Source organism: Lathyrus oleraceus, chromosome 5 (assembly GCF_024323335.1).
Source record: "Lathyrus oleraceus cultivar Zhongwan6 chromosome 5, CAAS_Psat_ZW6_1.0, whole genome shotgun sequence".
Classification (NCBI taxonomy): Eukaryota; Viridiplantae; Streptophyta; class Magnoliopsida; order Fabales; family Fabaceae; genus Lathyrus; species Lathyrus oleraceus.
Genome location: NC_066583.1, coordinates 402,150,734 through 402,168,679, shown reverse-complemented (window position 1 = coordinate 402,168,679; position 17,946 = coordinate 402,150,734).

The following is a 17,946-nucleotide window of genomic DNA, read 5'->3' as shown; positions in this document are numbered from 1 at the left end:
AGAAGCGTTATCTCAAGCTCCACAAACTTCAAACACATTAATTTATGAATATGAAAAATCTTTTCAAAAGTTTCTGAAGAATGGGGTAGAGAGAAGCAGAATGACATCCATGATTTATGGAGTTAGTCAGAATAATAGAAGAGGAATTGGGTATGACCCTAGTGAAGATAAATCTTCCACTAATGACAAACTTAAATCTCCGTTTTCTTATCACTACACACATACACAAGCACAACGTTTTGATAATGCTAGAAAACCCAAAGTTCCAAGAAACTCTGGGAAAACCAATCATAAAGGACCCAAAATATTCTGGGTACCAAAGGATAAGATTGTTTATGTTGCAGATATCTTATGCAGCAGAGTTAAGACACCAGTCATGGTACCTGGACTCTGGATGCTCGCGACACATGACGGGAAGAAAGTATATGTTCCAAAGCCTGGAACTTAAAGATGTTGGCTTCATACGTTTCAGAGGAAATCAGAAAGGAAGGATCAGAGGCTCTAGAACTATTGGTAATGGAACTCTTCCATCTATTTCTGATGTTCTCTATATAGAAGGATTAATGCATAACCTGTTGTCAATAAGTCAATTAAGTGATAACGGCTATGATGTAATCTTCAATCAAAAAACATGTAAAGCAATTAATCAGAACAATGGAACAGTCATATTCACTATCAAGAGGAAAAAAAATATTTACAAAATAAATCTTTCAGACTTAAAAGAACAAAATGTAAAATGTTTGATGTCTATTCATGAAGAGTAATGGGTATGGCATAGATGCTTGGGCCACATTAGCATGAGAAAACTATCTCAACTAAATAAACTCGGGCTAGTCAGAGGTCTACCCAAACTGAAGTTTTCTTCAGATGCTCTGTGTGAAGCATGTCAAAAAGGAAAAATTTCCAAAACATCTTTTAAAAAGAAAAATATGTTTTCCACCTCTAAGCCTCTGGAACTTCTTCACATTGATCTGTTTGGTCATGTTAAAACAACAGCATTCAATGGAAAGAAATATGGACTAGTTATTATTGATGATTTTAGTCGCTGGACATGGGTAAAATTCCTAAAGCATAAGAGTGAGTCTCACTCTGTATTCACTAGCTTCTGTTCCAAAGTGCAAAAGGAATTTGACTCTAAAATCATCAAAGTCAGACGTGATCATGGTGGAGAATTTGAAAATAATTTTTTTGAGGAACTACTCGATTCTAATGGAATATCCCATGATTTCTCCTGTCCTAGAACTCCACAACAAAGTGGAGTTGTATAAAGGAAGAATAGGACACTCCAAGAGATGGCCAAAACCATGATCAATGAAACAAATGTGGCTAAGCACTTTTGGGCTGAAGCTATAAATACAACGTGTTATATTCAGAATAGAATCTCTATAAGACCTATTCTGGAGAAGACTCCCTATGAGTTGTGTAAGGGAAGAAAAGCCAACATTTCTTATTTTCATCCTTTTGGATGCTCTTGCTTCATTCTGAATACTGAAGAACATCTGAACAAGTTTGATTCAAAAGCACAAAAAGATATTATGTTAGGATACTCAGAACGCTCTAAAGGTTACAGAGTATACAATACAAAAACAAAAATTGTGGAAGAATCAATTCATGTTAGATTTGATGATATGCTTGACCCTGAAAAGTCAAAGCGAGTTGAGAAACTTGCAGATTTGGAGATTTGTCTTGCAGGTTCTTACGAAAATACCAAAGCACTAGAAGTATCTAATAAACAAAGTCCAGATGCAACTAAAGCCTCAGCTATCCAGAAGAAATCAAGATGTCGCCCCAACATCTCTGAAGTTTTGATTCTGGGAAACAAGGATGAACATATCCGAACCAGGTCAACATTCAAGGTACTTGAAGAAATTCCTCTAGGACTAGTATCTCTGATTGAGCCTACTTCCTATGATGAGGCACTTCAAGATGATGACTGGGTTCTAGATATGCAAGAAGAGCTAGATGAATTCTCTAAGAATGACGTCTGGGATCTTGTTCCAAAGCCTAAAGGCACTCACATTATTGGAACCAGATGGGTGTCCAAAAACAAACTAAATGAAAAAGGCGAAGTTGTCAAAAATAAAGCTCGACTGGTGGCACAAGGGTACAGTCAACAAGAAAGCATTGACTACAACGAAACCTTTACCCCAGTCGCCAGGTTAGAACATATTCGCTTATTTGTTTCATTTGCTGTCAATCATTCAATCAAACTATATCAAATGGATGTCAAAAGTGCATTTCTTAATGGTTATATAGCAGAAGAAGTGTATGTCAATCAACCTACAGGTTTTGAAAACTCAAATTGTCCAGAACATGTTTTTAAACTTAAGAAATCATTATACGGTTTAAAACAAGCCCCTAGAGCTTGGTATGAAAGACTAAGCAATTTTATTCTGGAACATGACTTTATTAGAGGAAAAGTTGACTCTACACTCTTCTGTAAAAACATTAATAATGACCTCATGATATGCCAGATATATGTTGATGACATTATTTTTGGTTCAGCTAAGCCTTCTGTATGTCAAGAATTCTATGAGCTAATGCAGGAAGAATTTGAAATGAGCTTAATGCAAGAATTAAAGTTCTTTCTAGGAATTCAAATCAATCAAGCTTCAGAAGCCACCCATGTTCATCAAAGTAAATACATTAAAGACATTCTTAAGAAATTCGAAATGGAGGAATGCAAACCTGCTAAGACACTTATGCATCCAACTTGCATTTTGAAAAAAGAAGAAGTTAGTTAGAAGGTTTGTCAGAAGCTCTATCGTGGTATGATAGGCTCTCTTCTCTATCTGACAGCTACTCGTCCTGATGTTCAGTTTAGTGTATGTCTCTGTGCCAGATTCCAATCAGATCCTAGAGAATCTCATTTAACATCTGTTACAAGAATACTCAGGTATCTGAAAGGAACCCCTAACATGGACCTAATGTATGAGAAAACATCAGAGTATAAACTTTCTGGTTACTGTGATGCAGATTACGTAGGGGACATAATGGAACGTAAAAGTACATCTGGGAACTGTCAGTTCTTGGGAAAGAATCTGATATCCTGGGCTAGCAAAAGGCAATCAATCATAGCTCTGTCCACTGCAGAAGCAGAATATATTTCAGCATCACTATGCACTACTCAGATGCTCTGGATGAAGAATCAACTAGAAGATCTTCAATTTTTTTAGAGTAACATTCCTATCTTTTGTGACAATACTGCTGCCATCTGTTTAAGTAAGAATCCTATTTTAATTTCCAGAGCTAAGCACATAGAAATAAAACATCATTTCATTAAAGACTATGTTCAGAAAGGGGTAGTAACATTAAAAGTTATTGATACAGACCATCAATAGGCTGATATTTTTACCAAACCCCTTGCTGAAGATAGATTCTCTTTTATCTTAAAAAACTTAAACATTCAAAATTGTCCAGAATGAAATGTGCCTCTGAGATAGCAAAATAAGACTCTGAAGTAAACAACTAGATTCTGTATCTGACTCTGATGCTACTACCAGTTAGAAGTCATCTGAGTTAGAAATCTCCAGGAACCAACCCTTTGGTATTTCTGAAGATCAGATAAAGTAACACATGGTACATCTTGCGTCTGACCTTGGAACTTCTAGACAACTGTCTAGCAATAATCAAGAAACAGACTCTTGATATCTCCTCGAGCAGTGCGTTGATTTTGCGATTAGACATCATTTATGACCTGTAATTATTCTCCTCTCTAACGTGCTTACTTGATTAATGTGTTATCTATTAAACTCTCATTTATATGTCATTTTGCATGCACCCTAATTGTGTATATATACTTCTCACAATCTACAATTGCACACCTTCACACTCACTAACTCACAAAACCCTTTTGTAAGACCCCAATTTTGTCCCTAAGATCCCTCATGGCATCATAACATTGCATTTGGCATTGCCTCAAGGATCATTAGCATCTTGGTTCCCCTTGCCTTTGGGTGACACTCCTTGTGAGTGGTTTGAGATCACCAAGCATGCTTGAATTGTATATCATTTCTTTTTTCATTTTATTTACTAACCAAAATCACAAAAATATGTCACTAACATCTTGTGTTTGTAGCTTGAGCAATCACAAGGTCAAAAGCTTCAAGGAGATCATTGGTACAAAGACATGGTCAAAAGGAGATGATAGCAAGCATGGTAATGGTACCCAAAGCCCTCATCCATCAAATATGCCTCTCTAGTACCTCAATTCATCATTTTGATCAAAGCAAGTCAAAGGGTTTGAGGTCTTGTTCTTCAAGGAAACCCTAATTCATCTGTGCACCACAATGCCTTGCTCCTGAAGCAACCTCAGCCCATGATCAAATACAATCAAGGGAAGTTATTTAATTCATCATTTCATGCATATTTGAACTTATTTGAGTATCCTCAATCATCAACTCATCAAGATATGAGGCATGGACTTGAGAAGTTAATCAGTCAATTCATCTAACTATTTTAAAATGCACTGAGACCTAACTTTTTATGTGTTGGTCAAATGGAGATGGTTCCAAAAGAAACACTGTTCTTAAGGACAACATGAACAACTTTCATGTTCATCAAAAATTGAATTGAAGCTTGGAAGGCCATCTGTCATTCCAATACATTATGGGTCATTTTGACTGATACCCTAATTGTGGGTCAACTTCCCAAAGACCTAAATAATTATTTTTTTATGATTTTGAGTTGGGATCAAATGCATTGGAAAGCGTAAGATGTCTACTTCAAATGTTATGTTGAACAAAATTTCAAAATCTCAAAGGAAATACATGTGAGAATGCAAGACATTATAGGTCCTTTTGGGCCAAATGCATTAAAAGGCAAAAAAGTCCAACTTCAAGTGCCCATAACTCTTTCATCAAAAATCCAAATGACGCAAAATTTAAGTCCATTTTGATTTTCTTGAAACGATCTACAACTTTGATGTTGAATATGTTTCCATATGAGGCTTGCATACACAAAGCAAAAAGGCTTGAACATTGGCAAAATTTGGAAACCTTGCATTGACATTTTTTGCACATCACACTTTAAACTCAAATTTCATAAATTTCCACACTTCAAATGAGTTTTTGTCCAACATAACATTTGTTCCTTATACAAAGACCTTTCTAACCATTACCCACATGCCTATGTGTGGATTTTCTAAATAGTATTTTCGAAGAGGTGAATGTTTAGGTTCAATTGTGGAATTCATGTTGAAATCTTGTTGCACAAACCAATTCAGAGCAAATTACATGTCCAAACCTTTGGCATTTGAGTTCAGCTTGCAATTGGCATTGTTTTTGGGCCTTGTGCATGATCATGCAAGCCCATGCAAGTGGTATCCAAATTCATGCACACGGATCATTTCATCATTCCCTTGCCTTTCCCTCTATAAATAGAGACCCTACGCCATTCAAATTTGAGACCTGATTCAACCTGAATTGCTGCAGAAATCAAAACTCAACCTCTCACCAAAGAAGCAATTTCATTTTCTTCAAATTTTTCAGATCCAAAATTCAACTTCACCTGGTTGAATTCTTGGATCTTATGCTTCTAAACCTTCATCATTCATCTCACTGATCTTCTATTTTGGCAAAGCAAGCAAAGAATCGAGCTCAAGTTCCCAGAATTCAAGCTTACTCTTAAACTGGTATTTTCTTCGAATCTCATCATCCATTGACCTATTTGCTTGGATCTAGTGTTTTCTGAAGTCCTCATTTGAGAGGCAAGCTAGTGGTAGCTTCAATTTTGTTTTTCCTTGATCTGCATTTTCCATACCTGAATCTTCCACCTCAGATTTCTCAACTTATAGGAATCTTGAGTGTGATTCAAGGTTATAGGGGTGATGTACATCACCCCAGCTTCATTTTGGTATAAGGATCGTGTACTTTGGTTGCCTTTTGAATCTCTGCAATTTAGGCCGGAAAATCCAAGCTCACCGGAGAAGACGGTGGCTCCGGTGGCTTCATCATTGCCAGATGAATCCCTGGCCGTGTGATCTCTTTTCCAGATCTAATCTGGATCCCTCATTGTTATGACTTTTTATTGTTTTCCATGTGATTGCATTGACCGTGGACTACAATAGGCGCGCGCTTCTGGATCCTTGGATCTGCCAGCTCAATTAATGAGCTCAGATCCAAGGGCTCTCGTTTTTTTCCATTTTTAATTTCTGGTTTTATTTTCTTTAATTCCAATTATTTTCAAAAATCAATATCTTCTTCATTTTTAGTTCAAAAATTATGGGACTAATTGCATTAGTCTCCAAATAAATTTTAGTTTCTATTTCTGATTTTTTATTTTTTTTTTCTTTTGTCATTTGATATTTTTTGTGAATTTTCTCTTTTCTGGTTATTTTTAATTCATTTTAATTAGTTTTTGATATTCAAAAAATACAAAAATGTTTTCCTAACCTATTTGAATGATGATGGATCTATGAAAAATATTCTCATCAATTTTCAAATTTATTTGAGATTTATTTGAGATTTTAGTTCAATTAGGTTATTTTTATTCATTTTTAATTGATTAAAAATAGTTTCTGACTTTTAAAAATGCTGAAATTTTTTGTCAAACTTTGTTTGACCTTGTTGAACTTAGGATAAATTACTTGGACCTTTCAAGGTTGATTTGAAGTAATTTTGAAGTTTGACCTTTTCTTTTATTTTTAATTCAAGTTTATTTTAAATATTAAAAAATGCCAAAAATATTTTATTCATTTCTTGATTTCCAATCTTCATCTCACTTCTGTTTTTGATTGTTTGACCTTGACTTTCAATGTTATTGGTCAACATATGAGGATTGGTACATTGTATTTCATTGAATGCACTTTAATTTTGCCATTTCCATTTCTCTTATCCATCTCCTTCTTCTTTTCCTTCTTATTTTCTTTTTGATCAATGAGTTGAAGGTTGATAAGTTAGCATTGGTTAGGGAGATTTAATCTTCCTTGATTCAAATCTAATTCATCTTGATCAATTGATCAAGTGAATGGCTTTGCATTAAGGATAGGTTGTCTTCTAAATCATGCAAAAGGCTTAAACCAATACAAGATCAATTCTCATTTTCTTTTTGGCATGGCAAGTTGTTGGAACTTGGTTCTCTAATCAAGACTTCTAACTTGTGTTGTTGCCTACATTATTATTGACCGGCCTCAGATAGTTGTGACTTTTACATAAGTCCAATTACGATTGCTTAACATAGCGCTAAATTTTCCTTATGGCACACTAACTACTAATACTAACCATTGACAATTAACATTTACTTTATGCAATTTACTTTCATGCAATTTACTATTCTTGCACATATTATCCATTTGCTTTTCTCTTTGCTCATTTGAGCACATGTTTATGTTAATGCCATTTGCCTTTTGCTCACTTGAGCACATAATTGTGTATATATTATTGTGCTTGTGTTTTGTTTTGATTGTTGTGGACCAAATACAAAGAAATGGACTTAGTTTTTAGGACTTTCCCAATGTAAAGAAATGGAGGATTGGACTTAGATTCTAGGACCTTTCCTTATGCAAAATTGGAGTAAAAGGATTTTAATGATGAAGATGGATTAGAAGAACCAAATCTCTAAACTCACTCTTGTCCATTCTTGTTTTACTTCATGGAACTTTTGATGTGTGTGCTTTTGTGCTAGGAGTTTCCATTTGAGCTTAATTGGAGGACCATTGCCATGTTCATCCAAGTGGAAGATACAAGATACATTGAGGATCTTTTAAGAGACTTGTTTGATTGCTTATGCTTTGTGGTTGCTTATTCCAAAGGATGGGAGCTACTTGGATCATCAATATGATCTCAAGAGAGGGACTCCATTGTGGTTTTGATTCTTCATCCCTTCTCTTTTTGTTTTACTTAGGACTTAGCCCTTCTTCTTCTTCTCTCCACTCTAACCCAAGCCAAAACCTTTTGTGCAAACATTTAGCTATTGTTTTCAAACATTAGAAACCTAAGCCTTATGCTTTTGATTTTCAAACTTTCTTTTTACAATACTTATTTTGAATTGAATCCTTAAGTCAACTTTGACCATTTTTGTACATACTTTTAATTGGTAAATATAACCCATTTAAATGTCTTTTGTGGTTCCAATGGCCACTTTCTTAATCAAATTTTCCATAACCTTTAGCTATTAGGTTTGAGTTATCTTTGTGGTAGATGTAATACTCACCTATATCCTTAGTGATGGACAATGAGTCTTCCATGCTTATTATAGGGTTAACCCCTCACTAGCATGTTGAAGCTATCCTCACATGGTGGATTTGTGGTTTGGTTGAGTTTTCTCCCTTTGATAACAAAAGACCTTAAGGCTTTTGGACCAATCAATTCACCAACTTGTTTTGAGATTTTTACCCCGAACTATGAGGTTTTGATCCTAATCTTTTAAAGATGGTACGTAGGCAATGGGTTTATCCATCCAAACACAAAAACGTAAATAACTTGTATATTCTCTTCTCATCTCTTCAATCATGTTTGCACAAACAAATTTGCACAAAACAACAACCTTTGCAACAAGTGTGAAAAGGGCTCCCTAGGAGTACCTAGGATGTTTTGGGTGCCTAACACCTTCCCATTGCATAACCAACCCCCTTACCCAGATCTCTGTTTCTTTTACTAGTTTTTGTTAAAACTTTTAGGTTTTTGTTCGCTTTCTAACCATTCCTTTGGATAAATAGAAGTGCGGTGGCGACTCGACTTGTATGGTTTACCTTGGATTTAGTCAATATCTCTAATGGTAACGAATACCCCGCTACAGAAAAGTGGCGACTCTGCTGGGGAACAATTTGCCTAGTGGGTTTTCCAACTTTTCATGCTTGTTGTATTGTATTATCTTGTGACATATTTTTTTTGTGCAATTTGGGATTACTGTATTGTATGTAATGATTGATTTGCTTGATATTAATTCCTTGTTTGCTTGGTGATCTTTGTGAGATGAGTTCTATACCCGGACTCGAGTGCACTTAGGATAGGAGAATGGCGTAGTCTTGTTGACTTGTGTGGAGTTATTCCTTAGCAAGTTGACTTGCAAGTCCATTCACTTGGTGGAGGTCATGTTGGGATCAATAATGTCACACGAGTAAGTTGTGGTTAGACATTACTCTTTCCAATATAGACCTTAGAAGCCAAGGACCTTAGTTTACCAAGCCCATCTTGGCCTATTTTTAGGATGTAGTGCGAAAGTCGTTCAGTGTAAGATTTGATACGATTGTTACGCGATACTACACTCATAAGAGTCTCTCTTGAGAATATTTTTGGAATACGAGTAGTCATTTCTCCGATAATATCCGAAAGATGGGATGATGACTATGGGAACCTCTTGTAGAACATGTTTGGCAGGTTTAAACCCTAGTGCACTCCCTTTGGGTGGTTCTTAACCAAGACTCCATGCTCGTGACTTACAACAAACCCTTGATTCATGATTGATTTGTTCATATATCCTTAATATCAATGGAACTTGGGTGTTGATAAGGTGTAAACCATAATCCACCAAAATGGATGATTGATATTAAGGATGAGATGATCCATCCCATGACCTTTGTTTGGTGTGCTTTGCTTGATCCTTGAGTGTGATTATTGCATTCATGCACTCATTTGCATCCATGTCATCAATAATGAAGAAAATTTTCAAGGAACTTAAGGGGTTTATTTGCAAAATTTTTAGACATGGAAAGACAAAGAAGGAATACAAAGAAGTACAGCTTCAGGCAACCAGATTTGAAAGAGTTAAGGAATCTGACATCCTATGTATTAGATCCTTTGGGTTTCAAGGCTCGTTTTGGGAAGCTTCTTCCTCTTATGACTACTCATGTGGATGAAGGGTTGATGAGTGTAATGGTGCAGTTTTATGATCCCTTGTACCGTTGCTTCACGTTTCCGGATTTCCAGCTTTTGCCTACGCTTGAGGAGTATGCCTATCTTGTGGGTATACATATTCTAGACCAGTTGCCGTTCAGTGGCTTGGAGAGTATTCCTACTTCTCAAGAGATAGCTGACATGTTACACATAGATGAATCTCTGGTTGGTGCTCATATGATTACCAAAGGTGGAATTCAAGGTCTCCCTTCTGAGTTCCTCATTGCTCAAGCTACTATCTATGGGAAGGCCATGAGTGAGGATGCCTTTGAAGTCATATTTGTACTTCTCATCTATGGATTGGTATTGTTCCCCAACATCGACAAGTTTGTGGATGTGAACGCTATTAGGATCTTTTCTACTCTTAATCCTGTTCCGACTCTATTGGGTGATACCTATTTCTCTTTGCATATGAGGAATGCGAAGAGTGGTGGCGCCATTGTGTGCTGTTTGCCTCTGTTGTATAAGTGGTTTATTTCTCACTTACCGCAGACGGTCGCCTTCAAGGAGAACAAGAGATGTCTACGGTGGTCCACGAGACTCATGTCTCTCACTAATGATGATATCTCTTGGTATAACCGTGTGTATGATGGTATGCATATTATCGACTCTTGTGGTGAATTCTCCAATGTGCCTCTTCTTGGTACATGTGGTGGGATTACTACAATCCTGTTTTAGCACGTCGTCAGCTTGGGTTCCCCCTAAAGGATAAACTTAATAATATTCTGTTAGAGGGTGTGTTCTTTCAGGAGGGTAAAGATCCCCAAGGCTTGAAGGGCAGAATGGTCCGCGCTTGGCGTAAGATTCATAGGAAAGGAAGGAAAGAGGTGGGTCCTAAGAATTGTGTTGCTATGGAGCCTTATACTGATTGGGTTAGGAAGAGAGCTTCTAAGTATCTCATGCCTTACGAGTATCCGAGACCTACACCTATGGTTGTGGCTGGGCCTTCAACCCTCCCTGACCAAGGAGTAGAGGAGTTGAGAGACGAAGACCGTTCACGTGCCTGGATCCGTGAACGCGGAGAGTTGCTTCAGCAGATTAAGGAGAAGGATGCTTTGATAGAGTTCCTCGAACATCAGGTTATTGATGATCCTGATGATGCATAGACTTCTCTACTTCCTCATTCTTCCAAGTTTTGGAAGAGGAAGTACGATCGACTCCTCAAAGAGAAGGCGGTAATGGAGGCAGCCTACGAGAGGGAGGTGAAGAGACTTCGCGCATCCTATCTACCTGTGTCCCGAGCTTTAGATGATTATTTCTAGGGATCCATAGGATGATTATTTTCCTTTTCTCTTGTATATGATTGACAATGTTGTACTTCTTTTCCCTGATTTTAATTTATGAGATATTTCTATATGTGATAAATATTTAATATTTCCAAAATTTGCAAATAAAACCCTAGAGTTCCTTTGAAATAAAAACAAATCATATGCACAAACATTGCATGCATCATGTGCATAAGTAGGTTTTTGTTCCCGGCTTCTTGTTTTGTAGTCTAACTCTGTGTTCTTCATTTATTTTGAAGACAAGCTGACTCACCGGTACTACACCAGAGCAAACATTTCAAGACTGATGGATCACCTAGAACAAGAGAACCGTGAGTTGAAAGAGGAAGTGGCCAGATTAAGTGCCCTGATGGAATCATTCTTGGCTGCTCAGAGCCAGTCCTCTCCGACACCTTCAACTCCTCCCCAGAGGACAGTCAACTCTGAGATTGTCTCCTCGACTGTGCCTGCAGCCAACGCACACTTTGCTCCAACGGCCATGCCAACCGGGTTCCCGTGGGGGATGCCTCCCAGTTTCATGCCTGAGGGTCCTGCTCCAACTTTTGCTTCTATGCCGACATCTAGCCTGGTCCTTGCTGTTCCTCCTCCTGTCGTGCATACTCTGCCCAGAGTAGACGACACCATCTACCATTCTGAGCCACCTGAAGGCCTAAATGTCTATGAGAAGATGGATGCTATGAACGATCAATTTCTTGAGCTTCACAAGGATTTGAAAACTCTTAGAGGAAAGGATCTTTTCAGCAAGTCTGCTGCCGAACTGTGTTTGGTTCCCAATGTGAAGATTCCTGTGAAATTCAAGGTCCCAATTAATTGTCTAGATGGAACCACTCCCCTTGAGTTATATCCTCATTGGGTTGAGTCATTCTTTTATGATTTCTTTCTAGTTATTACCTAGATAAATATTTTGGTCCCATAAGAGTCTATTACCCAGTAACTGGTAATATTCTTCTCAAAATTGAGTACATTACTTTTGCCCAATACCCGGTAAAATGTAATCTACTTCCTTTATTTTTCCCAGTAGATTCGTTTTCACGTTTCCCCAGGTAGTCTATCCTTGATATGTTCATCCTAATCGGTGACAGATATTCTTCCTTTTTGGTTTTCTTCCCAATAAAAAGGTAGTTGTAATCCCTATGTTATTCCCCAGAGAGTCTATCCTTGATATGTTCACTTTGATCGGTGACGAATTTTCTCTTCTCTTTGGTATTCTACCCAGTAACTGGTAGCTGTAATTCCTACTTTCCCTTGTTGAGTCTATCCTTAATATGTTCACTTTGATCGGTGATGGATTTTCTCTTCTTTTTGGTATTCTACCCAGTAACTGGTAAATATAATTGCTATTTCTCCCCAGCAGTCTATCCTTGATATGTTTACCCTAACCGATAACTGATATTCTTCCTCTTTCCCTAGTGGTCTATCCTTGACATGTTCATCCTAATCGATGACGGATATTCTTCATTTGAGTTTATCCTTTATATGTTCACTTTAATTAGGTGACAAATACTCTCTCTTTGGTCTTTTGCCTAGTAATCGGTGGTTGTAAATCCTATTTGATTCCTCTCCCCAGTAGGTTATTCTTACCCAGTAACCGGTAACGAATACACCTCCTTTTTCTCAGCGAGTCATCCTTGATATGTTTACCATAACCGGTAACGGATGTCCCTCTGCCAGAGTGTATTATCTTCCTACCTAGTAACTGGTAATAGATAATATATCTCTTGTACTCCTGTGTTGAAGTCCATTCTTCCCCAGTTGAGTATGAGTGCGTATTTCCTCAGTGGAATCGCCTTTTCCTGTTTGATTTGAGTACTTCAGCTTTGTTCTAATCTACCCGTTTCCCCTGCATATTTCATTGGTTCCCTAACCGAGCATTTCCATTAATTTATTTTCATGGGATTTCCTCTTGTGTCTCCAGCAGTTTTAAGTCATAGCCTGACCTACGCACAATTTTTATTCCGTAGAATCTCTGTCTCCCCAGTGAGTTTTTCCTGACGAAATAAGTTTAACTCCTATAGACTTTCAGTCTCTTTCGGATTCTTTTCCTTTGTGGCAATATATTCGCCACAAAGATTATTTTAACATTCATATCACATGCATCATGAGGTCTCTTAGGGACCAAAATTTGTTTTTATATGTTGTTATTTATGTCCATTATACTAAGTTGATATGAAGATTTTAACCTTCACATCCTCAGTTAGAATGTCCTTAAATAGGGGCAGTTGTAAGACCCCAATTTGACCCTAAGATCCCTCATGCCATCTCATCATTTGCATTGGCTTTGGGATCACACCTTGGCATTCTCCTTACCCCTCATTCATTGGGTTTGCACTGGGAGAGATCACCAAACACATTTGATTGTATCATACTTTGTTTTTCATTATTTACTAACCAAAATGCCAAAAATATGTCCATGTATAGCTTTGTTTCTTTTGTAGGTAGTGTGTGCATCCACCTATGCCTCATCAAACTCATATCTAGGGTTTGAGACCTTCAATACAAGGAGATAAATGAATAAATTGTTCATATTTGTTATATATATCATATATGGGTCTCCATCATCTTCACTTATCATTTTGATCAAGAAATCCTCAAGAGTTTAAAGTTTGTTTGCCTTGGAGCCCTAATTCATTTAGGTATCTTGTGTGACTTCCTCAGAAAGTTTCTTCAACAATTGATCAAATATTTCAAGGGATACTTCATATTATATCATATTATACATATATGATCATCCATGAGTCCCAAAGATCAGGAGAACTTTAAGTTTCCAAATTGCTTCAAGGTGGTTGACCAGAGAAAGTCAACTAGTCAAAACTGGGGTTCCCTATACCCTATCTCTTACATGTTTTATCATATGAAAATGATTCAAAGATAAACTTTACTCTTATGACATTCCAAACAACTTTCATGTTGACGTCAAGAGCTAGTTTTTCTTGGAAAGTCATTTTTTATGCTGAAAGATTATAGGTCATTTTGTTTGTGCCCTAGTTAGGACGTCAACTTCCAAGGACCATAACTTTCTCTATTTTTATGAGATTAAGTCCATACAAATTTCATGATAAATATCAATATGTCCTATCCAACTTTGATTCTTTGAGAAACTTCAAATTCAACTTGCAAGGGCATATGCCAAGAGGAAACATTAAAGATCATTTTGGGCCATTACCATTGAACAAACAATTTTCCTCAACTTCTAAAATGCATAATTCCTTCATTCCAAATCCAAATAAGATCAAAATTATGACCAAAGTTAAGAGGTTTGAAATAGATACAGTTTTTATGAAGGAACGTTTTCCATTTGAAGCTCATAGCAAAAGTTATTCAAGGTGGAAGAAGTGAACATTTGACTTGGTACTTAGAAAAAATTTCAATTATGTTTGATTTCCCAAACTTCCACCTCAAAATTCATCATGATCCAAGCTTCAAATGAAAACGTATTTAACATGAAAGTTGTTCCCCTTGATCCCACCTTTCCAAAATGTCTAAAATCACTTCATTTGGACAAGGTTTAAATGACTTGCGCATGGTTTCTCTTCATGGTTCCATTTGGATGAATCTCATGATCACTTCCTAATTTCAAATGCATGGCTTCATGTTACACTTTCTGCACCATTCATGATCATTTTTGGACCTTTTGACATCATCTCATGGGCCTATCACATGTCCATGCAAGCATGCACACTTGAATTGTTATTTTTGGCATTTGGATGGAAGTGTGTAAAAATCAATTGCCAAGCCTATAAATACATTGCCTCATGCTCAGAATTGTGGACAGCATGCCCAAGCTTTGCTCCTGCAACCTTCTCATCACCATTAGAGGATAATATTAAAGGTTTTCAAGTGAAAATCGAGTTTCAATTTCACTTCTGTTTTTGAAGTTGAAACTCCAAGAATCCAAGCCATTTGAGCTTTTAATTCACCTCCTGCAATCAAATGGAAGCAAGCCCAAACCAATTGAGATCCAGATCAAGCTTCATCACTGCACACAAAAGGTGAAATTTGTCAAACTTTCTCTATTCTGTTCTCTCTCAATTCTTCACCATTATCTTTGATTTTTGGTTGGTTGAAGTCCTACCAATGTAGGCAACAAAATTCAGTTGCTTTGAGGTCAAATCGAAGCAACTCAGATCATGAACCTCAAGTTTCAAATCCATGTATCTTTTAATATACTTGGAATTGGAAGAAATGGAGGTCATATTCGTGCTCCTGAGCATTTTTTCTTTAAAATCATGTCCTCACTTTTTATTTTGGTGGTGGTTTATGATGGACCAGTCCGGTGAGGTCCACCGGAGAAGATGACCAGAGCTAGGGCTCCGGTGGTGTGCTGGCATTGCACAGACCATCTTATCATGAATCCACTTTCTAATCCTGGCCATTGCTTTTGAATACCACATGTGTACACACGTTAACTGAGGTGTTGGATGGAAGCGCGCGCTTAGCCATCAGATCTGCCACCTCAATTAATGAGAGAGATATGATGACCCTTGTTTTTTTTAATTTCATTTTATTTTCTGATTTTTCATTTAATCCCTTTATTTTGTTTAATTCATATTAATTTCATTTTTAATCCAAAAAATATGGGACTTTCACCAAAAATCTTTAAATATTTTTCTCTTCCATATTTTGAATTAAAATTATTTTTGGGATTAATTTTGGTATTTTCATGAATTAAATGTTTTTGTATATACTTTTAATTGTTTAAAATAGTTATGACTTTTTAAAATTTGTGAATTTTTTTGTCTAAGGTCCTTTGACCTTGTTTAACCTAGGATAAATCCCTTGGCCATTTATTTGGGGTTTTGAAGGGATTTTAGGTTTTGACCAAATTAAAATGCATTTTAATTCATTTTTAAATTGATTTTTAATTGATTAAATGTTTAAAAATATTGTTGAGCCATTTTTATGGTCTTGTAATGGTTGACTTTCTGTTTAGGCCTTGGTCATGGTTGATTTGACTTTTGTTGGATCAAAACCTTTGGATTTAGGGGATTGATGAAATGTACATTTCATCTCCCAAAATGAATGGATGGTTTTGATTTGATGAAATTCATATCATCATCAATTTGTGTTTCTATCTTCCCCTACCTATTCATCTTAATCCCTATTTTTTCCCATTCCATCATTTGACCAATGAAATCTCTAATGTTTAAAGGCTAATTGATTCATCAATGACCTTGTGTCAGATGAATTAATACAAGTATGACTGAGATAAGTCCCTCCCTTTTGATTTTTTTTAGTGTGTGGTATGTTTTAGGAGTTTGGTTCTTCATACCAAACCTCTAACATGCATTAACACCTATATTTTTATTGTCCGACCTCAAATAGTTGTGACTTCTACATAAGTCCAATTACGATTGCTTAACATAAAGCTAAATTTGACCCTCAAGACATAACATTCTAGTAAGTGAGATTGTAAGTCTCCCATTCTTCATGGAATTGTATGGAGACTTGACCCTTTTTCCTTTCATGGGAGCTAGTGGCATACTTTTTGAATTATCCAAGTTGGAGCCCTTCTCATGGAAGATGCATTAGTTTAAGGATTCATACTTGTGAATGAATGGTTGAGTGTTCTTCAAAGAATGACTTAATTAATTAAAAATCACCATTAATACTTGACTAACTTTTGAGTAACATTAAACTAACTCTTGTTAATATTGCTTTACTTTCAAGTCATTTACTATTATGCAATTTAAATTTCAGTCATTTATCATTCATTGCCATTTACATTTCATATAACTTGTTTATATTTATGTCCTTTTCACTTGGCTCATTTGAGCCATATCTTATGATTGTATATATTGTTTGTGTGTGATCAGTGCATTTTGATGCACATTCTTCTATATTTATAATTATGCATTTCCATGTTTTAGTTTGCTTATTTTTCCCTTTTAATGTGTTTTTATAAATTATCTTATTTTTACACTTATTTATTTTTCGCAGTTTATTTTCAGCATTAGCAGTCTGCAAGAATAAATTCATAACTGGAGCTAGGAGTATCGAATTGAGGCGTGCTACCAGTTGTTGGAAAGCTAAGAGAAAGAGATACGACTTTCATGAAGAAGTCAGAAGCTAATTCGGATTGTAGAATGGTTGAAAAATCCGTTGAAGCCTTCAACACTAGATTTATATTTTGTGTTGGGTTATTTAGTTTGGGCCTGGGTTATGTTTTGACCAAGTTAGGTTTATTCTACTTTTCCTATAACCTAAGAAGCCGAAAATAGTACACAGGATCACTATTCACGAAAATTTGAAAGTTTGTGAAAATTCCATGGAGAACTAATCCCTCTGGTTCGATCTGCCGTAATTCAGGTTCCAAAACTTGAGATTATTATAATGTTAATTTTAGTTTAATTTCTTTCAATGATATTTTGTGTTCTTGTATGCTTAATTCGATTGCATGAAATATATTGATTCAATTTGGTTGATTGTATGATCCTAACATAGGCACGTCACGTTTGCTTAATTTGTTTTTGTGTCTGATCAATCATCTTTGCTTAATTCATGAAAACTTATCTCGTTTGCTTAATTCGGACAATAGGATCATACATCTCACAAACTTCACCGTGCTTGTCATTGAGTTTGTATCGAAATAGGAAGAGACAATCCGCTTAAGGCTTTAAAATTATATTAATCGATGATAGTAGGAACTGGATCGGTAGATTGAATTATTTCATAATCACTTATTTAATAATAGCTTATTTCAAGAATTGCTTTTAATAATCACTTTTTCTTAATCGAACACCAAACCAAACAACCCCCGCCCCTTATTTCGATTTACCTTTGGATAATAATAATCAAGAATCCTTGTGAGAATGATATCCGAGTTAAAA